The sequence below is a fragment of the Polyodon spathula genome, chromosome 10, assembly GCF_017654505.1.
Source record: "Polyodon spathula isolate WHYD16114869_AA chromosome 10, ASM1765450v1, whole genome shotgun sequence".
NCBI classification, from domain to species: Eukaryota; Metazoa; Chordata; class Actinopteri; order Acipenseriformes; family Polyodontidae; genus Polyodon; species Polyodon spathula.
The window spans coordinates 18,082,708-18,109,449 of NC_054543.1; the positions used below are offsets into that span (position 1 = coordinate 18,082,708).

Here is a 26,742-nt window from a genome sequence, read left to right on the forward strand (position 1 = left end):
TTAAATAAATAAATGAAATAAGTATCAAAATGTTGTGTTATTTGTTCACTCAGGGTCCCCTTTATCAAATATTACATTTTGGTTGAAGATCTGATAACAGGGTCAAAAATGTGTAAAAATGCAGAAAATCAGACGGGACATACTTTTTCACGGCACTGTATATGGAGGCAAACATACATAGCGATAAGTGCGTAGTCATATATATATATATATATATATATATATATATATATATATATATATATATATATATATATATATATGTATATATATATAATCACATCACAGTGTTCTACTTTATTTATGATACTAACAGCTCTGATGTTGTATTTGCAGTGGTGACAAGTGATTTACAGTATTAAAAAAAAAAAAAGAACCTGGAGTTGTCAATAGGGTGTAGGACCAATGAAGGGCTGCTCGGGTGGTATTGAGTGGAGTTTGCAAGGTATGTTTATTAGTTGAATAAATGTATACCTGTATACCTGTATGTGGCAGGCTGGCGAGTGGATAGAGGCCCAGAGACAGACTGCAGTTCAAAAAAATAACTATTTTATTATAAATAAACGCAAAAATGAAAGGACACAAGGGCCAAAACAAAGTGATTTAAACACAAAAAGAAAGACAAAAAGCAAAACTTACAAAAATAACAATTTCCAGGCTGGACAATGCCTTCACTGGATTCAAACTTTCCAAACAACCAAAAAACCAACCTGCTTCCTCAGCTCCCTCTTCCCAAATGAGAAGCAGAGGCCTCCTTTTATGTCAGGTGGCTGGGCGCTGATTGATCGTTAATTAACCTAATCAACCCCAGCCACCTGACCATAATAAACCCAGGCAGGTAGGGGAAATTAACCCCATCCCTGCCAATTTAAAAAGGGCAGAGCTTTGCTCTGCCGCACTGTAAAATAAAGATCAGTACTGATTTGTATCCAACATGTTTTATAATATGTAGCCAAAGGTTTGCATGTAGAGATTATAAGTTGTCTTCAGTTTAACTAAATGAAAATATGTATGATAAAAACACCCCTTACTGGGAAAAGAGACGTGTATAGAACAGTGGGGTCTATGTAATTAATCTAAACAGTTATTACAGTAGCTCAATTAAAAGACGCCATCTTATTTTCAGAGAACTAAAAATATGCTGAATTATTCTGTTATATTTGTCCTCTCCCAGCGATTGTGTGGCAGGTGTTCAGTTTGTGCTGAATTCTACAGAACACAGTACGTTACCTTGCTGTGTCCTGGGTTGACGTATCGCAGCATTGTATTTGTAAACATGTTGCTGACTTTTGAAACTTTCATTGTTCAACTGGGCAACACATTTCTCAACATTTACATGGGACCATCGCCAGAAGAGAAATAATTCTCTTCTAAGGATTGCCATGTGTTCAGATCAGGCTTCCTCCTGCAACAAAGCTGGTTTTCTGTTCCTATAGTACACCACTCATTTCAATCAGATCACCATCATTGTTGCAGGAGGGAGTATGAACTGGATACACAGCGATGTTTAGAAGAAAAGTTCTTGCTCCTGGTGAATGTTCCAGAGTAAAATGTTATTTTAAAAATCCTTAACAATTTGCTAAAAAATTTAGTAAGACTGTCCTTTAAATGCACACAGACTACCCTCCCGAAAATCTTACAAAAGTTTATTAATTTGATTTATTAATTTACCCAAGGTAACTTGCAAGGGTTACAGTGTGAAAGACAGTTGCATAAAGTATTGCTTTATTGTGGAAAGCATTTTTGAAACCAATAATAATCCAGAATTGTAAAAGGGTGACATCATATTAAATACACAATTTCCGTACACATGTTTTGATTAAAATCTACAGTCATGTTTTTTGTTCTGTTAAAACCAACTGCCAATGCAATCATCCGATAGTAATATACAGTGTCTACAATAATTATTCAGGCAGAAACCGAAAAATAAGTGCTTCAGATATTGTGCAGGAGCTATTTGAGTAATATGGTGTTAAGATGTCAGTCACTTCTGAGCTTGGCAAAAATGGCATGGTCTTGTCGCTCTGTGGTGCCTCTTTCCTGCCCTCTGCTTTTCAAGTTATTCCCTTGTTTTGTTTGCAGTATACACTGCACTGTCTGGTTTGGTGTTTTCAGTTATTTTCTTATTTCTATTTGGCTGTGACCTTACTTTGGATAGGGTTATTACTTGGACATGGACAGCATCACAGTACCCTTTTCTCTTCACCATTATGAGGCAAATTGACAGATTATTCAGAAAACAGTATCTCTTATATTAACTGTGCTTTCTATTTGCATAATTTAATTTAACACATGGTAAAAGTGTTTCTAAGAAATGTATTATTTCTGCCTGATTAATTGTTTTGAGAATGCACATCTGGCATAAAATCATTTGTTTAAAAAATGTGTCATTTTTTTCTGCATTTGGTGTCAGTATAATAGCTGTTTTTGTCTCTTAAGAGGCTCTGTGGTCCAATGGTTAAAGAAACGGGCTTGTAACCAGACGGTACCAGCTCAGCCACTGACTCAATGTGTGACCCCGAGCAAGTCACTTAACCTCCTTGTGCTCAGTCTTTCACGTGAGACATTTTTGTAAGTGACTGTGCAGCTGATGCATAGTTTACACACCCTAGTCTCGGATCTTGTAAAGCGCTTTGTGATGGTGGTTCACTATGAAAGGCGCTATATAAAAATAAAGATATTATTATTATTATTATTATTATTATTATTATTATTAGTAGTAGTAGTAGTAGTAGTATTAGTAATAATAATACAATTTACAGTGAACTAGCATTGCACTAAATTGGTTATTACATCCGGCATATCTGAATATACAGTTTAACGCTGTCTGTTACCTAGGGATTACTGTATTCAGGGTTTGAAACTAACAATATTGTGGTACTAGTCAAAATGTTTATTTTATTGTTCATTACAGGTGTTGCTATTTACAAAAATGCTGGCTGGTTGGTGGAGTTGGAGTTACAGCCTGTGAGTGATTAATCACTATGAATTACTACCTACAATAATTTACGTACTCGCGTACACACCAGTAGCGTAACATAAGCCCCTGCAGCCACCGCGTTACAAGGGGCCCCGCATTCACATCTCTAACAAAAGGCCTCAGATAGGAAGACAATCTGTCAATCTTCATTGGTTTAAAATGTTGTGGTGTAATATATTTTTTTTCCCCGGCAATTTCCTTGGTCCTGCGACGAATCAGCATCAGGGGCGGGTCAGTGCTTCATTCATGTCGTTGCCCGGCAGGATTCATTCTGTAGAACTAATGAGTGTTAACAGACATTTTGTTCAGTTACATTTTTCAGTTTAGGTTGTGAGTGACTTAATTATGAGGTATGAAGCATTCTAGTGCTGCAAGAAAGTATTTGAGTAAACACCTGAATAAAGAGAGAGTGAGAGCAGATACTTACAGTGGCTGTCAAAAGTATTCACCCCCCATGGACTTTTCCACATATTATTGTGTTACAACATAGAATCAAAATGGATTTAATTAGGAGTTTTTGCTACTGATCATCACAAAAAAAGTCCATAATGCCAAGTGAAAAATAAAATCTACAAATTGTTCTAAATTAATTACAAATATCCCCTTTGCTATGACATGCCTAAATAAGCTCTGGTGCTACAATTTTTCTTTAGAAGTCACATAATTAGTTGAATGGAGTCCACCTGTGTGCAATAAAGGTGTTTTACATGATTTCATGTTAAATACACCTGTCTCTGGGAGGTCCCACAGTTGGTTAGTACATTTCCTAACAAAAACTACATCATGAAGTCGAAGGAACATTCAAAGCAAATCCGGAATAAGGTTCTTCAAAAGCACCAGTCATGGGTACAATATAAGAACATTTCCAAGGCATTGAATATCCCCTGGAGCACAGTAAAGTCCATTATTAAGAAATGGAGAGAATATGGCACAACTATGAATCTGTCTAGAACAGGCCGTCCTCAAATGATGAGACCGAAATAGAGCTTTTTGGCCTCAACGCTAAGCCCTATGTTTGGTGCAAGCCTAACACCGTCCATCCTCCTGAGAACACCATCCCTACTGTGAAGCATGGTGGTGGCAGCCTCATGCTATGTGGATGCTTCTCTGCGTCAGGGCCTGGAAAGCTCTACAACTATGACAACTCTGTTTAGGTCAGCTAGCCATGATTCGGAATCAGCATAGTCTTTATCACAGCCAGAGTTACACCTGACCAACCATCGTTGTCGTGCTTGAATCAAAACGCAGACAAACCTGATGATATGCCACTAGCGACTAATGATGAGGCAAGTATTGTAAATAATGAAACTGATTGAAAACAAACCAGACAAAACGGGTTAGAATGGAAATAAGGTTCCCAGGAATTCTTATTCTTTAAAACTAGATCGTGTATACTGTGAACCGTGTTGGCTGTTTGGACATCGCAAACATACTTTTCGCCAACAAGCATGGGCAGTTGGAATAAAAGATTGGTAGGGCATTTCACCAAAAATTAATTAACACAAAATGACACGTTCACATTTAACAGCCTGTGTTATTTATGACACTTGGAGAAATCACAAAACTATCGACCTGGAATTAGAAGCTGAATACAGAGACTAGGTGAGTTTTACAGAGAGTCATTGACGTTATGCTTAAATTGGCTGCTTGCAAGCTGGCTTTCTGAGGACACCGAAAAAAGTTAGGAGAGAAAAACAGTGGAAACATTGTCAGTCATAGAACTCTTAAGTAGATATGACCCAGTTTTAAAACAGTTAATTGAAAAAGACACCAAAGTAAAATATCTCATCCCACGAATACAAAATGAGCTGATTGATTTGCTGTCAAAAAAAAATACAAAATGAAATAGTTACTGAGATAAGAGGCTCAATTTTATTCTGTTATATAAAAGATATAAAAAAGGAAGACCAACTTAGCCAAGTTTTTCGATACGTGACGGTATCCCATGATGTTAACGAAATTCCAATCGAAGTAAAAATCAATGAGAGCTTTTTGGGTTTCCGTAACATTAGAGATGAAAGTGCTCAGGGGCTAGAGACCGAAATAATGAAAATGATCGAAGACAAAGGCTTGTCATTTAAAAAAATAGAGGACAGGGGTACGATGGAGCGAGCACAATGAGTGGAACTCTGGTCTCCAGAAACAAATGCATGAAAAAGAACTCAATGCTGACTATGTGCACTGTGCTGCTCATAATTTAAGTTTAGTACTGAATGACACTCGCATGAACATTTCTGAAATTGTGTTAATTTTTATGACATTGTGCAGCATTAAAAAAAAAAAAAAAAAAAAAAAAACCTGTACAGAATGTGACCGAGGTAATTGATAGCTAGTTAATCCCTCGGTCACTAATATAAAAACCTGCAGTTCTCCCTTCTCTGGATGGGAGTTCAGAGATAGAACAGGAGAGCGAGAGGAGAGAAATTTAAAACAAAACATAAAAATAGGAACAGTGAAGGCGATTGCCTAGCCTGATCTATTGTTTGTGTTTGATATTTGTTTTATTTAAAACCTTTATTTTCACCCTGTGAGCAGTGTTTTCTGTTTTAAATATTTTATTTATTTTTGTTATGTAAATAAACGGCGCAAGCGCTATTGCACCGTACCTTGTCTGTTTTGCTTCCTGCATTCTGGCCTGACGTCACCACAACGCCAGCCTGTCGCATGTGGTGTCCAGCGTGGGATCACCAGTGCCTCCTGGACTCCAGAAAGGGTACTACAATTCCATTTTTTTTTTTTATTATTATTACGTGTGGAGTGAGGATTAGCTGAAAGAAGCCACAGCACCTACAGGAGAGAGGTGAGAGGAGATGGTGGTCACGGGACCCCACCCGACTTGTACCCTGGGAGGCCGAGCAGGAGCAGTGGAGGGCTGAAGGGGCCCCCTGTGTGTCATGTGCAGAGAGTTTGGGCATGACGAGGAGGACTGCCCTATGAAGACCCCTGCTTCTGGAAGGCCTACTCAATGGGGACGGTGTCCTGTGTGTTTGGATGATTTTGGCTACTGGAGCAGCAGACCCCATCACCTCCACAGGCCAAGAGAGAGATGAAGGTGAGGAGAAGGCGGCAGAGGGGACACGGACCTGGAGTGGGAGAAGTTCGGTGCATCCACAGCCTAAGAGGGAGGAGCCTGAACATCCTGCGCCTGAGTGGGAGGAGCCCAAACGTCCACAGCCCAAGTGGGGGGAGTCTGTGCGTCCACAGCCCAAGAGGGGAGAGTCGGTGCGTCGACAGCCCAGGTACCTAATAGCAGAGGGACAATACCTGCTGGTTCCACCTCCATCGCCATGGGAGGACTGCTTGCCGCTCCCACCTCCACCAGTAGAGGGAGAATACCTGCTGGTTCCGTCTCCACCACCGGGAGAGGAGCCCCTACTGCTTTCGCCCCCGGAAGGGGAGGGGCCCCTGCCACCATTGCCACCCAGAGAAGAGGAGCAGGAGCTTCCTCTGTCTCCACCCCTGCCAGAGGGAGAGCAGTAAGAGCTGCCTCTCCCTTCATTATTGGAGGGACCAAGGAAGGATGCTGCCGGTCCTCAGCAAGTATGGGCATAGGTTGCTGAGGGGAGCAAAGGGGAAAAACACCGGGTCGCAGCGGCTGCAAAGAGGGCCAACCCCAGCACCACCGCTAGTCCTGGTTCCCCTCTGGCAGTCGCCTCCCAGGGGTCTGCTGCCGCCGTCGCCTCCCGGGGGTCTGCTGCCGCCGTCGCCTCCCGGGGGTCTGCTGCCGCCGTCACCTCCCGGGGGTCTGCTGCCGCCGTCGCCTCCCCCGGGGTCGCCTGCCGGCTCCGCTTCGCCCGGGGTCGCCTGCCGGCTCCGCTTCGCCTGGGGTCGCTGCCTTCTCCATTTCGCCTGGGGTCTCTGCCAGTCCTGCCATGCAGCAGGAAATACTGTTGCTGGAGCCCTATAGAGGGGAGCTGCTGGCCACAAAGAAGGGGGGATACCAGCTACCCCAGCTGCACTTTCGCGGCCAGAGAAACGGTGGACAGAGCCCCGGAAGAGGGAGCTGCCAGCCACGAAAACCACATTTTTTGGGGGGGGGGACAAGGGCAAGCCCGCAGGTGACACTTAGCAGCCACTGCTGAGGGAGCCAAAGAGAGGAAGGAGAGAAGCGACGGGTCTCTGTGGTGGAGGAGTTGAGGAGACCAGATCCACCAGATGATCCAAGGGTCAGCCCCCTCGACCCATGCTCCCAGACACCCCACCGTCGTGTCAGGACCTCTCATCACTGGGCCTGGGCCCCAAGTTGTGGCACCACCAGACATTGTCGTTTGCCCAGATTTCTGTTTCGCTCCCCCTGGTAAACCAGACATCACTACACTGTCTCAGGGGCTCTCATCTTTGCCTGCAGCTGCAGCCGCCCTGTCACCAGTCTACCCTCTGGTCGCCCTATCCACGCTGCCTGGGTCCCCTCTCACCAGTTCTCGATCCCTTTTAAGGGGAACCAATAGAAAGAGCGACCCACAAAAGACCCAACGTACTCTCCTGCCCAGCTGTAATTCGCACCCACCCAGAGAGGCGCAAGTCAAGGGAGGAGGTGGTCGGTGGCGGCCATCTGTGCTTTGCACAAGGGGGGAGGTATGTAACAGGGCAGGAGCCCTGCACATGAAGAGTGGGTTTTGTGTATATATTGTAAATAAATGTGTGTAATTGTTGTAATTAATTAATGAAATATCTGATGCTCCTGGGATAGCCTGCCGGCTGTGAGTGATTGCCAGTTTTCTGACGTGCTGTTCTGTGGTGGAACAGTGGAGGGCTCTGTAGTAAAACATTGCAATGCCTGTATTTACTGTTTATTGTGTTTAAAATAATATATAATATTTATATGATATATAAATAACACCTGGTAGGTGATGTCACATTTAATACAGACCTGATTGGCCAGGAACATTTATCATTATAGCAGGAAAAAATTCCTCTGAAAGCGATCGAAACGATAGCTGTCGTTTTTTACAGTGATCGTTATTGTTTTGGTGTGACCATCTCCATTCATTTGAACTGGAACAATTTTTAAGAATCGTTTATCGTTATCGTGCCAGGTGAGACCAGGGCTTTAGTCATCCGTAATTGATTACTAGGAGAAGATTTTTTTCTGTTTATCTTCTGTTTAAAACAGAGTAATGCTGCAACAAGAAATATGTAGGTTATGGTAAATATATAATGCTTTGAAGAGTATTCAATTGTCATGAAATTTGGCATTAACACTATTTAACATAAGTTATTGAGTATTAGATTCTGGAAATGTATGCAGGTATCTCTATTTGTTCATCTGTATGTCACATTGTTCATCAAATTGATAAAGTATTTAATTGCAAATTGTTATTCTATACTGTTGTGTTGCTCTATATCATGGTGTGACAGGATGACAGAGGGCTGAGGCTCAGAGACAATGTATAGTTAAAAATAAAGGTCTTTATTTAAACAAAATAATCAAATAAACAGGCACAAGGGTCAACAAAAAGAAGTTCAAACAAAAATAAGTGAACTTATGAAAGTAAATGGTCAGGTTCCAAGGCTTTTAAAACAAGACACTCTTTTTCCAAACACAAAAACTCTCCAACACAAAAGAAACACCTCAAACAGAAAACACCCTCCCCAGCCAGGGCCTCTCCCCTGGCTTTTATCCCCTGTGGCTGGAGCCCAATTAATCAATAATTACTAATTATTCAATTAGAGCTCCAGCCACAATCTCACATCTTTTCCTGGCAGGGAGGAATTTAACCCCCTCCCTGCCAGTTCCAAACACATTCATATAGACGGGGCAGTTCCCCATTACACATGGTCATCAACTTCTTCATGCTGATAGCTCCGATTTTGAATTTGTAGCATGGCGAGGGATGTATGCTACTGACATACTTGGTAGTAGAGTACCTTGCAGGGAAAATGGCCACACACTGTGAGCCCCATTTACAGCATTGGGATTCCATTTCCCATTTGCATTAAATTTCAGTTTACCACAGCTGCTGAATGGTTTAATCTTGTGTGTTCTCTGTCTTGCATTGTACAACATGACAAGCTGCCAAGCTGTGGTTTATTTATTTATTTATTTATTTATTGTAATTTTTTTTCAGAAAGACAGGTGCTGCAGTCAATATGGATCGGCAATACAGAACATGTATTGTATTTAACACCCAGCACCCTGAGATGCTTGAAGTGTAAGGTGCTGAAGTACATAAATGAGGGGTGGATCATAAGGAAAAGCCTCTGGTCCACACCTTTGTGTTAGATGTACTGCTTTTAGACTTGTGCAGTGACTGTACTATTGATGGAAAGTGGAATTACTGAGCTGAGTTCACTGTATCCATCAGAGCTCTACATACACATTTTCAGAAAACACCCACTGTTATACTTAGCCCTTCAAATCTTGTTAAAAGTACAGTGTAGAATAATGCTTGGAGTAGTGTGTGAGATGAGAATTGAATGGCCACTTCAAAGGTGGGCATTACATTCTCATTTGTCACACACTACCCAGGGTAGTATTTTTTATAATCTCTGGTGAGATTTTATTTTTCCGGCTGAGAAGCGAGCTGGGGTCATGCTTTATTGCTGGTGTTAATGAGCACGGCTTTCCTGTATCGACCGGCCGTGTATTACAGGAGGAGCCCATTGAAAAAGTAGCTCACCGGTTATTATATCCCAGTGCATAACTGTGTCACTTCCTATGTGTCTATAGTACAGTATGTGAGAGAGTTCTTTTTGTTGCTCTGTGCTGTATCAATCAACACATAATGGTTATTTTTACACAAATTGAGGGATATTCACAAAGCTGTTCCAAAGTGTTATTAGCACCATTCTTTCTGTAAGGAGGAAAACACTTACAAAAAGCAGAAATAAAAGCCTCAGTTTAATTGGAGGGCTCTTTTGAAATTCTTAAATTGTTTGGTTTTTAGTTTTTGTGACATTTGAGAAAAACTTAACGGTTTTTGTGTATTTCTCCACTGTTTTCAGTACAAACTACCTTTCGACCTGAAAAATGTGGAAAAGTAGGTATTTCACAAATGAGGATACCTGAATAACCCAATCGCTCAGGGCTTCTTCAATGTACAGCATTGAGGAACCCCTCTGGATTGCATCAACCCCCTATTTGCGGTCATCCTGGGATATCTTCTAAAAAAGATATATTGCTGATGTACTTCAAGAGGATTCACCAGTGAATAAGACCCCGTTCACACTTGCAGTTTAGGCTGGCCCAGTGTGTTATCTCATTTGTGAATGGTCGAAAAATGAAAAGGTGGCCCTGGGCCGGCTTTAATGCAGTGACGTAGCTCAAACCACTATCCTACTAGGTCGAGCGTAGTAGATCAAACAGTGTTGGTTTTAAGAGGTAGCAACTGGGGTGGTGCAGAAATTAACCCTTAGCCAGTCCATTTATTCAGCTCTTGTCAGGCGCGTCGGGTCCAATTTATTTTCACACGCGCTGTTTCAATTTATTTATTTTTTTCAGAGTAAAACAGGCTTAAAAGGTATTGAATTGCAAAATGAGTCCTGCATCTCCAGCCAAGCCCCACCCCTTGTTCGCTGTATTTTTCACATACCTATAGACATGCATACTGATAAATCCTCTCCCGATCACTCGTTTTATCACCAAACTCCTCAATAATGTGATCCAAGTCATTAGTTTGGGTCATTACGATGGGTCAGTCATGAATGGTAAGTATTTCTTCATCGTACAGCTTTCATTAAAACACTTAAACATGATATATATATATATATATATATATATATATATATATATATATATATATATATATATATATATATATATATATATATATATATATATCAGATTATAGCTAAGATTGTAAATCTCAATATTGATAAATAATGCATACAACATTGCATATTCAGTCACCATTAATATAATAATCTGTATTGTGACTAATGTAATGATGTACACATCCTTGTTTGCTGCATTTATGCATGATCCAACACGATTGCTTCTTTCCACGGTCACCGACTGCACTGTCAACACACACCTTTATGATATCTTATGCAATAAGTACAGTACCAACAGTGTTGCAAAAAATAAGATAGCCTTATTTACGTTTGCAAATTTCCCAGCTCAATCTCTTACGTTGACTTCCAGGAATGCAGTGTTTACGTCACTGTTTACATTCCCGACAAGCACTTCGCAGCAATTTAGGCTTCCTTTTCAGCCACATATGTGAACGCACTTAGGCCCCCTAAAACCTCAACTTTGAACGGGGTCTAAGTCTCTTAGTAACAGGTTTCAAAGGGGGAGGAATATAGCAAAAATGCAGCTGAGAAAGTTTTCCTTGAAATATAAAGAATTAGGCCTATATGGGATACATTTTCACAAACCACTTAAGTTCTCCTAAATTAAATTCAATTTTATACTATAAGACAGACCGCTAAGATATTTTGCTAGTCTGCTAAGTGGTATAAGTTTAAAGTATTGCAGAACACCCTGCAAAGTTTACAAGAAACACATGACGTTACCTTTGCTGTGTCGCGTGTTGTCCATATCGCAATGTTATATTTTGTACACTATACACTAGCCCCCGAAGGGTTGTTAACAGCTTTCTTTGTGTGTGAAATAAGCACAGCATTCTTATGGGAACGCTCATGGGGTATTCTGTTTATATAACAAGTATGGTGTATGCAAAATAGTGTTTTAAAACACTATATATTTAAGAGCTAAACTCAGACAATTACTTCCCATAGATCAAGGTCTCCATCTGCTTGGCAACGCAGTCTGATTTGGAATAATATTTTTCCAATTTCTGTTGTTGGATTTGAGTGAATGCAAGGTAGATTACAAAATGATATCCAGTTTAAAAAAATAACCAAAAAAAAAAGCCACTGAATATGAATAAATTATTAGACGTTCGATCTCTCGGTGCTTGGTTTGTGTATTTATTCAATGGTTTACTTTTAAAAAGATGACCATCATTTTCTACATCCCAGTTTTGTTAATGGGATTTCTAGGTACAAATACGTACATGAGCTGCTTTGTCTCTGAAACCTGGCTGCGACTTTACCATTGTAGAATATAGTTAGAAATGACTTCCAGGTCTATTGTAGTGTTGTAACAGTAAACCGTTGGCTCATTTAGTTTGCTCAACAGTCTCCTTGGAGACAAACCTTCATTTACCTCTGTCTTCTTTCATTCTTCTGTTTTCATTTGTCATGCTCTGTCCTAATTGTGGAAGCAGGATCAACAAAGCCATAACTGTGAGTTCTGAAATAGATTGCATGCGAGTAATTTTGAAGTTTACTGTTGAGCGTTTCTTAATGAAGATTTTCTTAGTTGAACTGTGTTAGAATTGTATGTCAGTTTTATATTGAATCATATTTTGATATTCATAAACTTTGGAAGTTACTTGATGCATCCAAAGGTACGTTTTCTATGTAATTTGGACTAAGTTGGACTAAAGTGGGGTGCATTTAGAATTCAGAAAAGAGTACAGAAAACAGTAACTCTTGATTTACAGTAGTGTTAAGACAAGTAATACACTGCCTTACCAAGAAATTGGAGAAGCCTTAACTATGCAAATGTATGCAGTCAGTTGTGTGCAAATATTAAGCAATAGTTGTGGGAAATGGAAGGATCTTCACAAGGGTGCTCTTGCACCTGGCTCAGTGACCAACTTGTCCAATGTCCTGGGCGTTCCAGGACTAGCAATGCTTGTAGAAAACCACAAGAAAGTCACGTGGGCCGCAGACATATGTAGTATTGTGACATTCAGAATTTCAAGAATCTTTTCTTAAGACATGGAGATGTTGCTGTTATTGGAATGCAGAAAAATATTAAAATGCATGCAGAGACAATAACTAGTGCTTAGAATCCCATCTCATTGTCATGCGAACGGTCTACTGTTAGTATATGTAACAAAGAAAAAAGTGGATCTGTGTTTATATGTATATCTATACACAGCCAGATTTTTTTTACTAGAGAGTAAAAAATATTTTTTTAAATCCTGTGGCTCTGTAGAACCACTTTTTCGATTTCAGGCTTGCTAGGCGCATTCTTTAACACAAGTTACAGAACAAGTTACAGTCTTTATCATAAGCTGAGGTGTACGGAAGCCATTTGTCTGTCCATCGGACTGCATGTCAAACTTAGAATTTAGGCTCTAATTTAGAATTTGCAGCCATGGAAGGGGTTAAATGCCACTGACATACTTGTTTAATTGGCGTAACAGCTGAATGGCTCAATATTATTATTTATTTATTAATTTATTTATTTCTTAGCAGGCGCCCTTACCCAGGGTGACATACAATTACATATACATAAAATACATATCAAACAAGCTGTACTGTTTTATACAACTGTGGGTGGGCCTATATTAAACTAATTGGGGTTCTCACACAGTGTGGGTGTGTTGCATGCAAGCTACTAAGCATTTTAAATGGCATTCTTTAAGTAAGAGAACATTGCATTATTACAAGGAGGGTTTCGTATATAATGTATAACTATGCTCAGGTGTAAACCTTATTCAAAGTAATGGGTTTTTAGTTATTCTCCAAAGTTCTGCTGTTTCCGTCATATATGAGCTAAACTAGATTTCAGAAGCGAGTTAGAGCATTTTAAATTGTATGTGGTCTGGTGGTTTAGAGAGAGTGGTAATAGTAACCTGTGGTCCGCAGACCCGAGGCCATCGCAGGGTGTCCGCGGGAAAACAACAAAAAAAAAGCATATTCTTTTTATTTAATTGAGAAACATATTTTGAGCACATTTAAGCATGTATGTATTAAAGAAATTTAAGGCCACAGAATTGCTTGTGAAATTATAAGTCACAACTTGCTTTCACTACAGCATGACCCCCAATTCCTTACACTAGCGATTCATGCAATATTTCTACAGTAAATACAGTGCCAGTGTTGTTTAAACTATAAGCAACTTCTCAGTCTAACTTCCGTTTCTGTCTATCCCTTTTGATACATTCTCTGAACTGAAGAAAAGCTGCGCTGGCAGTTTATAACACAGAAGTCTTATTCAGCATTCGTTTTATAACTACATAAATATTAGGCCTATTACGTAGTTATCTTTCCTAATGCATTAACTTTTTTTGCTGCGAGAGGAGCTGCAGCTTTCTCCGGGAGATCAGACGCTTCAGCCCCACTCCGGCAGCTGAACTTGGGGCGAGCGCATTCCCTCTTCCCCTCGCCCGACCCGCTCTCCTTATCGCACTTGGTTTGCTTGGCTATCACTTCAAACTCCCGACCGCCGTTTAGCCAGGCTATTTATAGTTTAAAAACTGCTTATTAAAATGATCCATGAGTGGGAATGTTACCTTTTTATATTTTTTACAAAAAAAAAAAAGGTGATTTTATATGGTGCTTTATGCATGGCTAATTCACGGAAAGTTACATTTTTGCTTCACTATGCATTATAAAGAGGAAGTTATTTTATTTAGTATTTTAGTCAGATGTGTGTTATGTGCCCTGCAGGACCCCCGTCCCCCCGAATACTTTGAAATAGGATTTGCCGGTAGCAAGGAGAAGCCGCGACCGCTGCATGTTTGTTTGTTGTTACGAGATGTTATCGAACAAAACCTTTGAAGTTAGCTAATTTTCGGTGCCACTTAGAAACAACTCAAAAAACATGTCGATTGGAAACCCATTCGTGAACGTTGACAGTGAAATGCATGTGAACTTGACGTCAAAGGAGTAAGACAGCCTAACAGAGCTTTCATGTGACAGCTCTTTAAAGTTAGTATTCATGCAACGAGATCTGACTGGCATATGGTTACACGTTCGCCACCACATACTCTGATGAAAGTTTTTTAATCCAAAGTACCGCAGTAGGCTAGATGTGGAACCAGATTTAAAACTCACCACTCCAACAGGACATTCAGGCTATGACATCGTTGAAACAGCACCAGCCATCACTGGGTAAGTTAATCAATTTCCCATATGGCGCCGTTATTAATTGCCACACTATAGTGTAAAGCAAAAATTGTTGAATTTACTTGTGTAACGACTGTGTGTCACTAGGATAGTAGTACATGGTGGTCCACAAAATTTTTGGAGGTTCAGAAGGGGTCTGCATACCCAAAAAGGTTGGGAAACACTGATCTACAGTAAAGAACTCTGCCAGGTTTTTATTTACACTGTTTTGAGTTTTATAGATTGTTCCAGAAGTCATCATAGGCAATACCATATATAATGCTGATTAGGATGTTCTCTATTAACTCAGGCAGGCACACCCAGTTGAATATCCAAACAACTAGGTCAGTAGACCCAATTCATTTAAAAACAAAACAAATTACTTTCAACATAAAATTCAAACAATCAGTATCTGATGACTAAGTGAAATGTAAGTGTGACTAGTCATTTTCGCCACGATTCGTTAAGCAGTTCTCTATGTATACAGGGTGTCCCAATAGTCAGGCACCATAGGCATACTTGTTAATATTGGTTAATATTGGCCTTGGTTAAGAGGCTTGCAGCTTTCTCCAATTTGCATTCAGTGCTTTTTATCATTTTGCCATGATTAGATCTGAAGTTCATATGTGTGTTGGTGTAATAGCTCTGCATTTGAATGTATTATTAATTATTAATGTTGGTATAAAGTAAATAACTGATTAAAAGTAAAACTGCCACCTCTTGGTCTGTGTTAAAAGCAGTGAACTATTTCCTTTAATATAGCCCTTTGTTTTCACAGCTATATTAATATAAGCATAGTAAGCAGTGAATAATTTATTATGCAAATGAAGCTGGCTTTCTTACAGCATGTGTGATTATTTCAGAACAAGCCATGAAAAACCTTACCTTGCAGCTTAAAGGCCAACCTGCTGGTAGACGAGTCACTATTGTATGTAACACAGGGATCCGTGGCTGGCTGGGACCCCTGCTCTTTCTTATCTACAGAAATTACCTAGATAGGTTGCTAATTAGGAAACTCTTAAAATTAGCTTTGAGAGGTTGGCCAACATTTTTTGAAAAAGGTTTTTATTTACACTGTTTTGAGTTTTATAGATTGTTCCAGAAGTCATCATAGGCAATACCATATATAATGCTGATTAGGATGTTCTCTATTAACTCAGGCAGGCACACCCAGTTGAATATCTGTGCCAAAATTATTTGAATTTGTTCCTCTTTGTTTAAAAAAAAAAAAACATTTCATACTTGAAATAAATCGAGACACAACCAATATTAACAAGTATGCCTATGGTGCCTGACTATTGGGACACCCTGTATACATAGAGAACTGCTTAACGAATCGTGGCGAAAATGACTAGTCACACTTACATTTCACTTAGTCATCAGATACTGATTGTTTGAATTTTATGTTGAAAGTAATTTGTTTTGTTTTTAAATGAATTGGGTCTACTGACCTAGTTGTTTGGATATTAAAGCAGTTGATCTGTTTTATCTGTTGCTCCAAACCTATTATTTTTTAATGAAAGAATTAATTTCTAGAATAAATTTTAGAGGTGTTTGTTTTGCTTTAAAGGTAAGTAAACATGTACCCACTCAAACACAAACCAGGTCAACATAGCATTATAAAATCTCTTGTTGATAGCAAATTACATGAGAAAATCATTACAGACTTCATTACTCATACTAGTGATAGTCAAACCATGTCAGTCTTGTTAAATTGGCAGATAAGTACAAAGTGTTGGCTTGCTACGGTTTTCAGGTTGGTCAGTTTTTAGTGTGTGCTGTCAAATTACATTTCTGTTCATGCTTCCTCTTTACAATCATAAACCTACTCTTAACTAATTTCTCTATTTAATAGTTTCCAATTTAAATACACTATTAGCTCGGTAGAGCGCTCTCGGGTTTACTGCACCCTCAGAAATAACACTCAGAAATCACATCACGATTTTTTTTTTTTATCTGCAGTTGATCTTGTTAGAAAGATAGGGGAGGAAGCATAAGGGAATATTCTTGGATGGCCATCGCAAGAAGCAAATTCGTTTCTCACACCATGAGTTTGCTGTTTTGAAGTGCAGCTGCATTAACCATGAGACAGCTAAAAAATAAAATAGTCAGCAGGCCTGACTTTGGAAAAATATGTACAAACTATTACTTTTTTAAAACATATCCAAAATATCACTCCAGGATAGGACCAATGTGTTGCAATAATCCAGTTTACAAATATATGCTAAAACTTTTGAAGAACATTTGCATTTTCACTATAAAAGTCTTGCTTACAAAAATGTTTTTGATTTGCAAGGTCATAATGTTAGTTAATTAGCCTAAGCGGGCAAAAACAGGAATACTGTATGAACCAAACAAGTTAACAAAATAATGCTGTACAAATTACCACCCTTTCTTTCACAATAACGCTAAAGGGCATGTACAGTACTTCAGGATTATATCCCAGACATGTGGTAAACCATGGTACCCATGTTTACCATGATTGTTTCATGGTCTCCTGGGATATATTAATGATAGGTTGTGATGCAATACCATGTTCTGAAACCCTATGGTTGACAATTAAAATTTGTATGAGCTGAACATGTTTTGGTTCTGGTGTCATATAGAAGCATGTTCAGACAATAGCCATGATAATACATGTTTTAACCACTTGAATGCCACTAAATGTACCACATAGATCCTGCAATGTAATGCAATGTTAGCTTTCCTTTTTAAAATGTAATTATTTCCATTTAAATGTAACACTTAAAAGGACTGGAAATTGTGCAAGGGATTCACCTGTGTGCTGCACTCAATTCAATTGCGGTCATATACTGTCAGTTCAACTCAGGCATTGTTCCGTGTGGACATTCAATTTAAATGTAAACATACTTCTGATGAAACAAACCCTTGTCAAGACGGTTCTTGAAGGAGCCCACACACGCACTGTAGGTGTCATAACACTAAAACGTAACACAATTCAGCACAGGACAGTATTTGTAAAGTACCAAGAACTTTCAAGTACACCTTTTAACGTTTTCACTGGACTTAATGGTACTCTTCCTTCGTTTTTTGGGGGGTTTTTTGCAAGTAAAAAATGTATCCATTTCAACTAGCCGCTATTGCTGTTACTAAAAATGCAGCTCACTTTGAGCTACTAAACAAAAATTACATATTTATGCACAATGGTTTAGAGAGACTATATAATACTGTTAACAAAATCAATTCAAGGTCATTATTTTCTTTTACTTTCGTTTTTATTTATGCATCTCTGAGTCGTCCTGCATACCCCTTAAGTAACCCCAGGTTGAAAACCCCTGTTGCAGCCCATTGTTTTTTGAGAAACTAGGTAATTGAAAGGGAATGATTTTCATGGCAAAACAATGGAATAATTGTTTGTGAGGCTGGGCCTTGGTTAAGAGGCTTGCAGCTTTCTCCAATTTGCATTCAGTGCTTTTTATCATTTTGCCATGATTAGATCTGAAGTTCATATGTGTGTTGGTGTAATAGCTCTGCATTTGAATGTATTATTAATTATTAATGTTGGTATAAAGTAAATAACTGATTAAAAGTAAAACTGCCACCTCTTGGTCTGTGTTAAAAGCAGTGAACTATTTCCTTTAATATAGCCCTTTGTTTTCACAGCTATATTAATATAAGCATAGTAAGCAGTGAATAATTTATTATGCAAATGAAGCTGGCTTTCTTACAGCATGTGTGATTATTTCAGAACAAGCCATGAAAAACCTTACCTTGCAGCTTAAAGGCCAACCTGCTGGTAGACGAGTCACTATTGTATGTAACACAGGGATCCGTGGCTGGCTGGGACCCCTGCTCTTTCTTATCTACAGAAATTACCTAGATAGGTTGCTAATTAGGAAACTCTTAAAATTAGCTTTGAGAGGTTGGCCAACATTTTTTGAAAAAAACAATGGGCTGCAACAAGGGTTTTCAACCTGGGGTTACTTAAGGGGTATGCAGGACGACTCAGAGATGCATAAATAAAAACGAAAGTAAAAGAAAATAATGACCTTGAATTGATTTTGTTGACATTAGGCTTCAAATCATGGAATGGCCAGCACAGTCTCCAGACTTAAACCTCATTGAGCTGGTTTGGGATGAACTGGACAGAAGGGTGAAAGCAAAGTGACCTGCAAGTGCAACACATTTGTGGGAACTTCTGCATCAGTGTTGGGAAGAACTTTCCGAACAATATTTGATTTCCATTGTAGAAAGAATGCCACAAGTGTGTTCGGCTGTTATAGCTGCAAAAGGTGGCTACTTTGTTAAACAAAATGATTCCATGATTTCTTTTTTATCTCCAATTGTTTATTTGTTCTATGCTGTAATTTCAGAGTACATTGAGACATTAAACTGTTCTAAAACTTTTGACCGGCAGTGTACATAGGGGCGGGATACTCCGCCACAAACTCACAGAAGTTTGATTTAGTCAGGCAATTACGAAAAACAACAGTAAAATAACAATGTGCATACTTAATAAAGGAAATAGGAGACCCCCTGGTAATTTACTTAAATATGCCAGTGGTCTTGACAAAAGTTTTTTCTCTAGATTATGTTTCAGCCTTCCTACACATTTTTGAAACCTTTACATACACACATACATTCATTTCCATCAGAGATTCCATTCCACACACAATAGTCTTTGGATTATCTGACAAACTACTGTTCACATTAAAATAGACCCAAACAGTTGGATTCATACTGTCAGAAACATTACTGTATTTCCTGAAAGTAATGCATGAAAACTGGATAGGTCTCTACTAGCTTTGCACAGTAAGATGGTGAAATTTTTGCTCAACTGGAAAATTGCTCCAGTTCTGATAAGTTTGTTGGGGATCGTCGATGCTCATAAATTCTTGCTATAAATTTTTGACTGGATTCAAGTCAGGACTTTGACTGGGCCAGTCAAGAACATTAAACCTCTTCTTGTTCAACCACCAGTGTAGCTGTGGCTTTGGCTTTGTGCTACGGGTCATTGTCCTGCTGAAATGTGAATTTCCTCCCCAGTTTCAGAGTCTTGGCTGACTCAAACAGGTTTTCCTCAAGTATTCGCCTATACTTTGCACCATCCATTCTTCTCTCTATCCTGACAAGCTTCCCAGTCTATGCTGAAGAGAAGCCTCCCCATAACATGATGCTGCAACCACCATGCTTGATAGTTTGGAAGGGGGTTGAGTGGGTGATGTGCAGTGTTGGGCTTGCGCCAGACGTAACGCTTGGACTCAAAAGTTCAATTTTTGTCTCGTCCGACCACAAAACCTTTTTCAACATGTCTGCAGTATTGTCTACATGTTTTTTTTTTTTTTTTTTTTGCAAACTCCATACATCCGTTTGAGTAGTGGCTTCTTTCTTGATAACCATCCAACAGGCCAGCTTTGTGTAGGGACCGGCTCATTGTTGATGTGTGAACACTGACTCCCATCTCAGACACAGAACTTTCTAGATCTCTCAACGTCATTGTTGGCTTCAGAGTAACATCCTGAACCAGTTTCCTGCTTGCCCGGCTGCTTAGTTTGGGAGGGTGACCTGATCTGGGTAGTGTCTGGGTGGTATGATGATGCTTCCACTTCTTAATGATGGACTTCACTGTGCTAAGAGGGATAATCAGCGTCTTTTGAAATGTTTTTGTACCCTTCTCCTGCTCTGTGCCTCTCTACCACTTTTTTCGAAAGCTCCTTGATCTTCGCGTGTTGGAATCACTATGTGAGTTGCTGTTTGAAAGTCTTTATAACAAAAACATTGTCAATGTAAAAAAAAAAGTTAGAAAAACGCAATAGCCATTTTAAAATGATGATATCAAACACAAAAGCCCAAGTTAGGAGAAGCAATTGGGGCAACCTTGTCAAGCATCAAGCAAATAGGCACAATTGGAAAGGTGCTGGGACCCAACATTCACACAATTGTTGCTTCTAACTTGGCTTCTTTTCTTGATCGCTCCACTTTACACTACCATTCCTCTCAATATACCTGAGGGGAATTATCTAAAAGTTAAACCACTTTCAGTAAACACAGGCTGAAACCATTTCACTAATTTTGTGACCTTTCAAACGAATCATTTGCACCTGAGCTGATTTAGGGCTGCAGTAGCAAAGCGGTCGAATACTTATGCAACTGAGATTAATCTGTTTTTCTCTGTAACTCTTACTTATTTATATTCTACATGCACTTTATCAATGTGGAGTAGTTGTGTAGATTATACATGTACAGTGACTATAGAAAGTCTACACCCCTTAATCAAAATGTTCACCTTTTAGTGGCTTATAGCCTGGATTTAAAATGCATTAAAATATATATTTTTTCATTTAACTACACATCCTACCCCACAACTTCCAAGTGAAAAAAATATTCTAGAAATTTGTAGAAAGTTAATTAAAAATAAAAACTGAAATAGCTTGGTTGGATAAGTGTCCACCCTCCTTGTAATAGCAATCCTAAATTAGCTCAGGTGTAACCAGTCGCGTTCAAAATCACACACTAAGTTAAGTGGCCTCCACCTGTGTTAAATTGTAGTGATTCACATGATTTCAGGATGATTTCAACAGTTCCTGTAGGCTCCCTCTGGGTAGTGCATTTCAAAGCAAAGACTCAACCATGAGCACCAAGGTGCTTTCAAAAGAACTCCGGGACAAAGTTGTTGAAAGGCACAGATTAGGGGATGGGTATAAAAAAATATCTAAGGCCTTGAATATCCCTTGGAGCACGGTCAAGATGATTATTAAGAAGTGCAAGGTGTATGGCACTACCAAGACCCTGCCTAGATCAGGCCGTCCCTCCAGTGACCGAGCAAGAAGGAGACTGATCAGAGAGGCTATCAAGAGGCCAATGTCAACTTTGCAAGAGCTGCAGGCTTTTATGGACAAGACTGGTAAAAGTGTGCATGTGACAACAATATCCCAAGCACTCAACAAATCTGGCCTGTATGATAGGGTGGCAAGAAGGAAGCCATTACTCAAGAAAGCCCACCTTTTAATCCTGTTTTGAAGTATTCAAAAAAAAAAAAAAAAAAAAAACTTCTGTAGGATATTCTGTAGCCATGTGGCAAAAAGTTTTGTGGTCTGACAACTAAAATTGAACTTTTTGGCCTAAGTGCAAAGCGTTATGTTTGGCCCAAACCCAACACAGCGCATCTTCCAAAGAACACCATCTCTACTGTGAAGCATGGTGATGGCAGCATCATGTTATGGGGATGTTTCTCATCGGCAGGGACTGGGGCACTTGTCAGGATAGAAAGGGAAATGAATGGAGCAAAGTCCTTGAGGAAAACCTTCTGCCCTCTGCAAGAAAAACTGGGATGGAAGTCCACCTTTCAGCATGACAGTGACCCAAAGCACACAGCCAAAGCTACACTGGAGTGACAAGGAACAAGGAATAAGGAACAATTGTGGCATGGCGTGAAGATTGCTATCCTTCCATACTCCCTAAGGAAATTGACAGAGCTTGAACAGTTTTGTAAAGAAGAATGGTCAAATATTACCAAATCTAGGTGTGCTAAGTTGGTAGAGACCTATCCCAACAGACTCACAGCTGTAATTGCTGCCAAAGGTGCATCTACCAAATATTAACTCGTCGGGGGGGGTGGAGACTTATGCAGTTATGATCTTTCAGTTTTGTATTTTTAAAATATAATTTTTTTCTCAATAAAATTTTTTTGCCCCTTAACAGTGTGTAGTATGGTGTATAGATAAGTGGAACAAATCCTGATTTAAATGCATGAAACTCTGAGGCACTGACACAACAAAATGTGAAAAAAGTTCAAGGGGGTGTAGACTTTCTATAGGCACTATAAAGTCTAATTTGAAAGCATTGTGGAGTATGCTGCGGTACCAACAAAATGTGAAAACTTTGCAGGGGAGTGAATACTTCTACAAACCACTGTATACATGTATGTATGTATGTATGTATGCATGTGTCTGTATATATGTGTGGTAAGAAATGGCGTTGCGGTGACTCCGACCATAAGAAGGAAGCACAACAACCAAGGTATCTGCAGTTTACAAAAGACGGGGCGTGCGCCGTTTATTAGCTAACACAACATTAAATAAAATATTTAAACAAAAATAAACACTGTTCACAGAGCACAAAAATAAAAGCTTTAAACAAAAATAAATCACAAATACAAAATACAAATATAGGTCAGACTGAGCGATCACCTTCACTGTTCCTATATCTGCTGTTTTTAAATGAATCTCTCCTCTCACTCTCCCGTTCTCCGCTTCTAAACACCCACACGGAGTGCAGAGAGCTGCAGGTATTTATGCAGGTGACCATCTCCTGATTAGCCATAAATGAATCACTTAATTTAGGAGATGGCCACCTTCTGCACAGGTTTTATAATGTGGATGGGGCTTCTCGTCCACGCTGCAAAACAATAACAAAACTAAAACACAGCTACGCTGTCTTAAAATAAATAATAAACAAACAAAACACACGGCGGTTCGCTGTCATCTATAAACAAAATAAAACACAATACAATAAACAAATACAAAATAACACAGGGGTGGAGGAGGATACCCCGTTCTAAAAATAAACAATACGATTAAACAGCAGGGCTTTCCTACCGCCCTGATACAATGTGTGTGTGTGTGTGTGTGTGTGTGTGTGTGTGTGTGTGTGTGTGTGTGTGTGTCTATATATATATATATATATATATATATATATATATATTATAGGTTTTCACTCGTGTGCAGTCATACAGTATGTACTGTAAGTGCATCAGTTTTTCAAAAGCGTGGGTGGATTCAGACCATTTGGGGACACAACTCCCTCCAAGGTAGGAGTCATCATCTCTTACTAATTACATCCCATGGGTCTGAGTTTTTCACCTTTGGATGATAATGCATTCTGCAAAATTATTTGTGATCTGTCTGAAATAGTACTCTTCTGTCATATAAACATACATTATACCACCTGTAACTCCACAGTTTGTTACAGAATTCAGTTTATTAGTTGTGATTGTCAAGGGAGTTACAGATTCTGTACTCAAGAAGATAAGAAAAGTTACTGATGAGAAGAACGCCTTTCAGCGCATCAGTGCTGATTTGGTAACCCATTCCTTCAACCCACCACTGTGTCACAATGTGCCTCTTACTTAAACCGGACTTTACTAAAAATGTGTCTTCTGTTCCTGTTTGCTGTGCTAACTTTGAAATAGAGCCTGGGATTGGTGGTGTTGATACCATTTTAGGATTTCAAACACTGATAAGTTATTACCCTCTCATCAAAGCAATGCCTTCTTGAAGTGGGGAGACCACAGTTCTTTAAAAGATTAAGAAATATAGAATAATAGTAAGCAAACCTACAATAGTGTCCCTGTGCTGAAGCTGATATGGCTGTGTTTGTTCAGCGACTTGTTTGTATAAGGTCTATTCAAAATGTCGTTCGGAATTTAATAAAATACACAGGTGTTGTTTAGGGAAGTGAACGAAGGATGTTGAATAAAGCCATTTGTCTGCGTCCAGCTGTTACATTTAAATAAGAGTAATTTCTTGATATAATTTAGATCAAAGAAGAATTAGAGTGGACAGTATTGGAGTCTTTAAAATCTTAAGGTGTTGACAGAGTTAACCCTAAGCAATCCATTTTGCACAGTACAAAAACCAGGACCAGAAGACACAGTTGAAAATTAAGTGGTGTAGGACAAAGGGAACTGCATAATGCTGGTGCTGCATGACACACCCTCTGTCGGCTTGGTGGCATGTATACAGCAGTGGTTGCAAGTCATCTCAATCTGCCATCACTTTGGAAACGGTTTTGTGAACATAAACAGAAGAATTATAGAACATGTCGCGGCACGCGGGTTGGGAAACTGCACTAGAATACTGCAATATTCTGGGGATATAGGGGGTGTCTGTCTGTCCGTATGTCACACTTTTGTTTCTGGAGATTCGCTTTTGTGATTAAACATTGCATTGCTAATTCTTAGTCTACAGTATACTATTCTGTATATACTGTTGTTATGTTAAAAGTAGTTTGTGGCATTGTTTTTGCCCAGATTCCTAATTTATGTGCATGGTGTAATATTGACAACAATCACTTTTTATAATCCAGCCTTTTAATAATATACACGTTTACCACAGTCCCAGTATGTGACATGCCACTGTATAACTTCTATTTAGTTTCTATCACCAAGTGGTATTTTCTCAGTTACTCACAAACTTTCATTGCTCAATAAGTTTATCACAAAATGACAGTGAAGGACCTTGCTCCATCACAGCTGTCAACTGACTTTGTAGTTACCCTGTAATCTGAAAATTATCCTATTTTTTATGGCTACTATCTTCTTGTAAATATGCTGCATTAAAAAAAAAAAAAAAACATATACAGTGGCTTTCAAAAGTATTCACCCCCCTTGGACTTTTCCACATTTTATTTTGTTACAACATGGAATCAAAATGGATTTAATTAGTTTTTGCCACTGATCAACACAACAAAAGTCCATAATGTCAAAGTGAAAAATACAATCTACAGATTGTTCTAAATTAATTACAAATATAAAACAGAAAATAATTGATTGCATAAGTATTCACCCTCTTTGCTATGACGCACCTAAATAAGCTCTGGTGTAACCAGCTGTCTTGAGAAGTCACATAATTAGTTGAATGGAATACACCTGTGTGCCATAAAGGTGTTTCACATGATTTCAGGTTAAATACACCTGTCTCTGGGAGGTCCCACAGTTGGTTAGTACATTTCTTAACAAAAACTACATCATGAAGTCAAAGGAACATTCAAAGCAAATCCGGAATAAGGTTCTTCAAAAACACCAGTCAGGGGTAGTATATAAGAACATTTCCAAGGCATTGAATATCCCCCGGAGCACAGTAAAAAGTCCATTATTAAGAAATGGAGAGAATATGGCACAACTGTGAATCTGTCCAGGCCGTCCTCAAAAACTGAGTATCCGAGCAAGAAGGGCACTAGAAAACTGGCCTTTATGGGAGAGTGGCAAAAAGAAAGCCATTGTTGGGAAAAAAACTTGCATCAAATCTCGGCTAGAGTTTGCCAGAAGGCATGTGGGAGACTCTGAGACCAAGTGGAAGAAGAGTCTATGGTCTGATGAGACCAAAATAAAACTTTTTGGCCTCAACGCGAAGCTCTATGTTTGGCGCAAGCCTAACACCGCACATCATCCTGATAACACCATCCCTGCCGTGAAGCATGGTGGTGGCAGCATCATGCTATGGGGATGCTTCTCTGCATCAGGGCCTGGAAAGCTTGTGAAGATGGAGGGCAAAATGGATGCAGCAAAGTACAGAGAAATCCTGGAGGAAAACCTGCTGAAGTCTGCAAGAGACCTGGGACTTGGGAGAAGATTCATCTTCCAGCCAAAGCCACTCTGGAGTGGCTTAAAAAGAAAAATGTCCCTAGAGTGGCCCAGTCAAACCCCGGACCTCAATCCAATTGAGAATATGTGGAACGTTTCGAAAATATCTTTTCGCCAAAGGTCCCCATCCAACTTGACAGAGCTTGAGCAATTTTGCAAAGAAGAATGGGCAAAAATTGCAGTGTCCAGATGGGCAAAGCTGGTAGAGATTTATCCAAATAGACTCATGGCTGTAATTGCTGCTAAATGTGCCTCTGCCAAATATTGACTCAAGGGGGTGAATACTTATGCAATCAATTATTTTCTGTTTCACATTTGTAATTAATTTAGAACAATTTGTAGATTTTATTTTTCACTTTGACATTATGGACTTTTTTTGTGTTGATCAGTGGCAAAAACTAATTAAATTCATTTTGATTCCATGTTGTAACAAAATAAAATTAGGAAAAGTCCAACGGAGGTGAATACTTTTGAGAGCCACTGTACATATATAGAAACATAAGTGCATAAAGTACAATTTGTTGTAAAGTAGCAATTAAATAAAAGGGATGGTAGTTATTGATAGAAAAATTACCTTTGTCTTGAAAAT

The 26,742-nt window shown here is 39.2% G+C and overlaps 1 protein-coding gene across 3 annotated transcripts in view; it reads left to right on the top strand.

Moving 5' to 3' along the window:
• Positions 1-26,742, top strand: part of LOC121321885 (E3 ubiquitin-protein ligase MARCHF8-like) — a 103,534-nt gene that overhangs the window by 13,637 nt on the left and 63,155 nt on the right. The window lies entirely within an intron of this gene.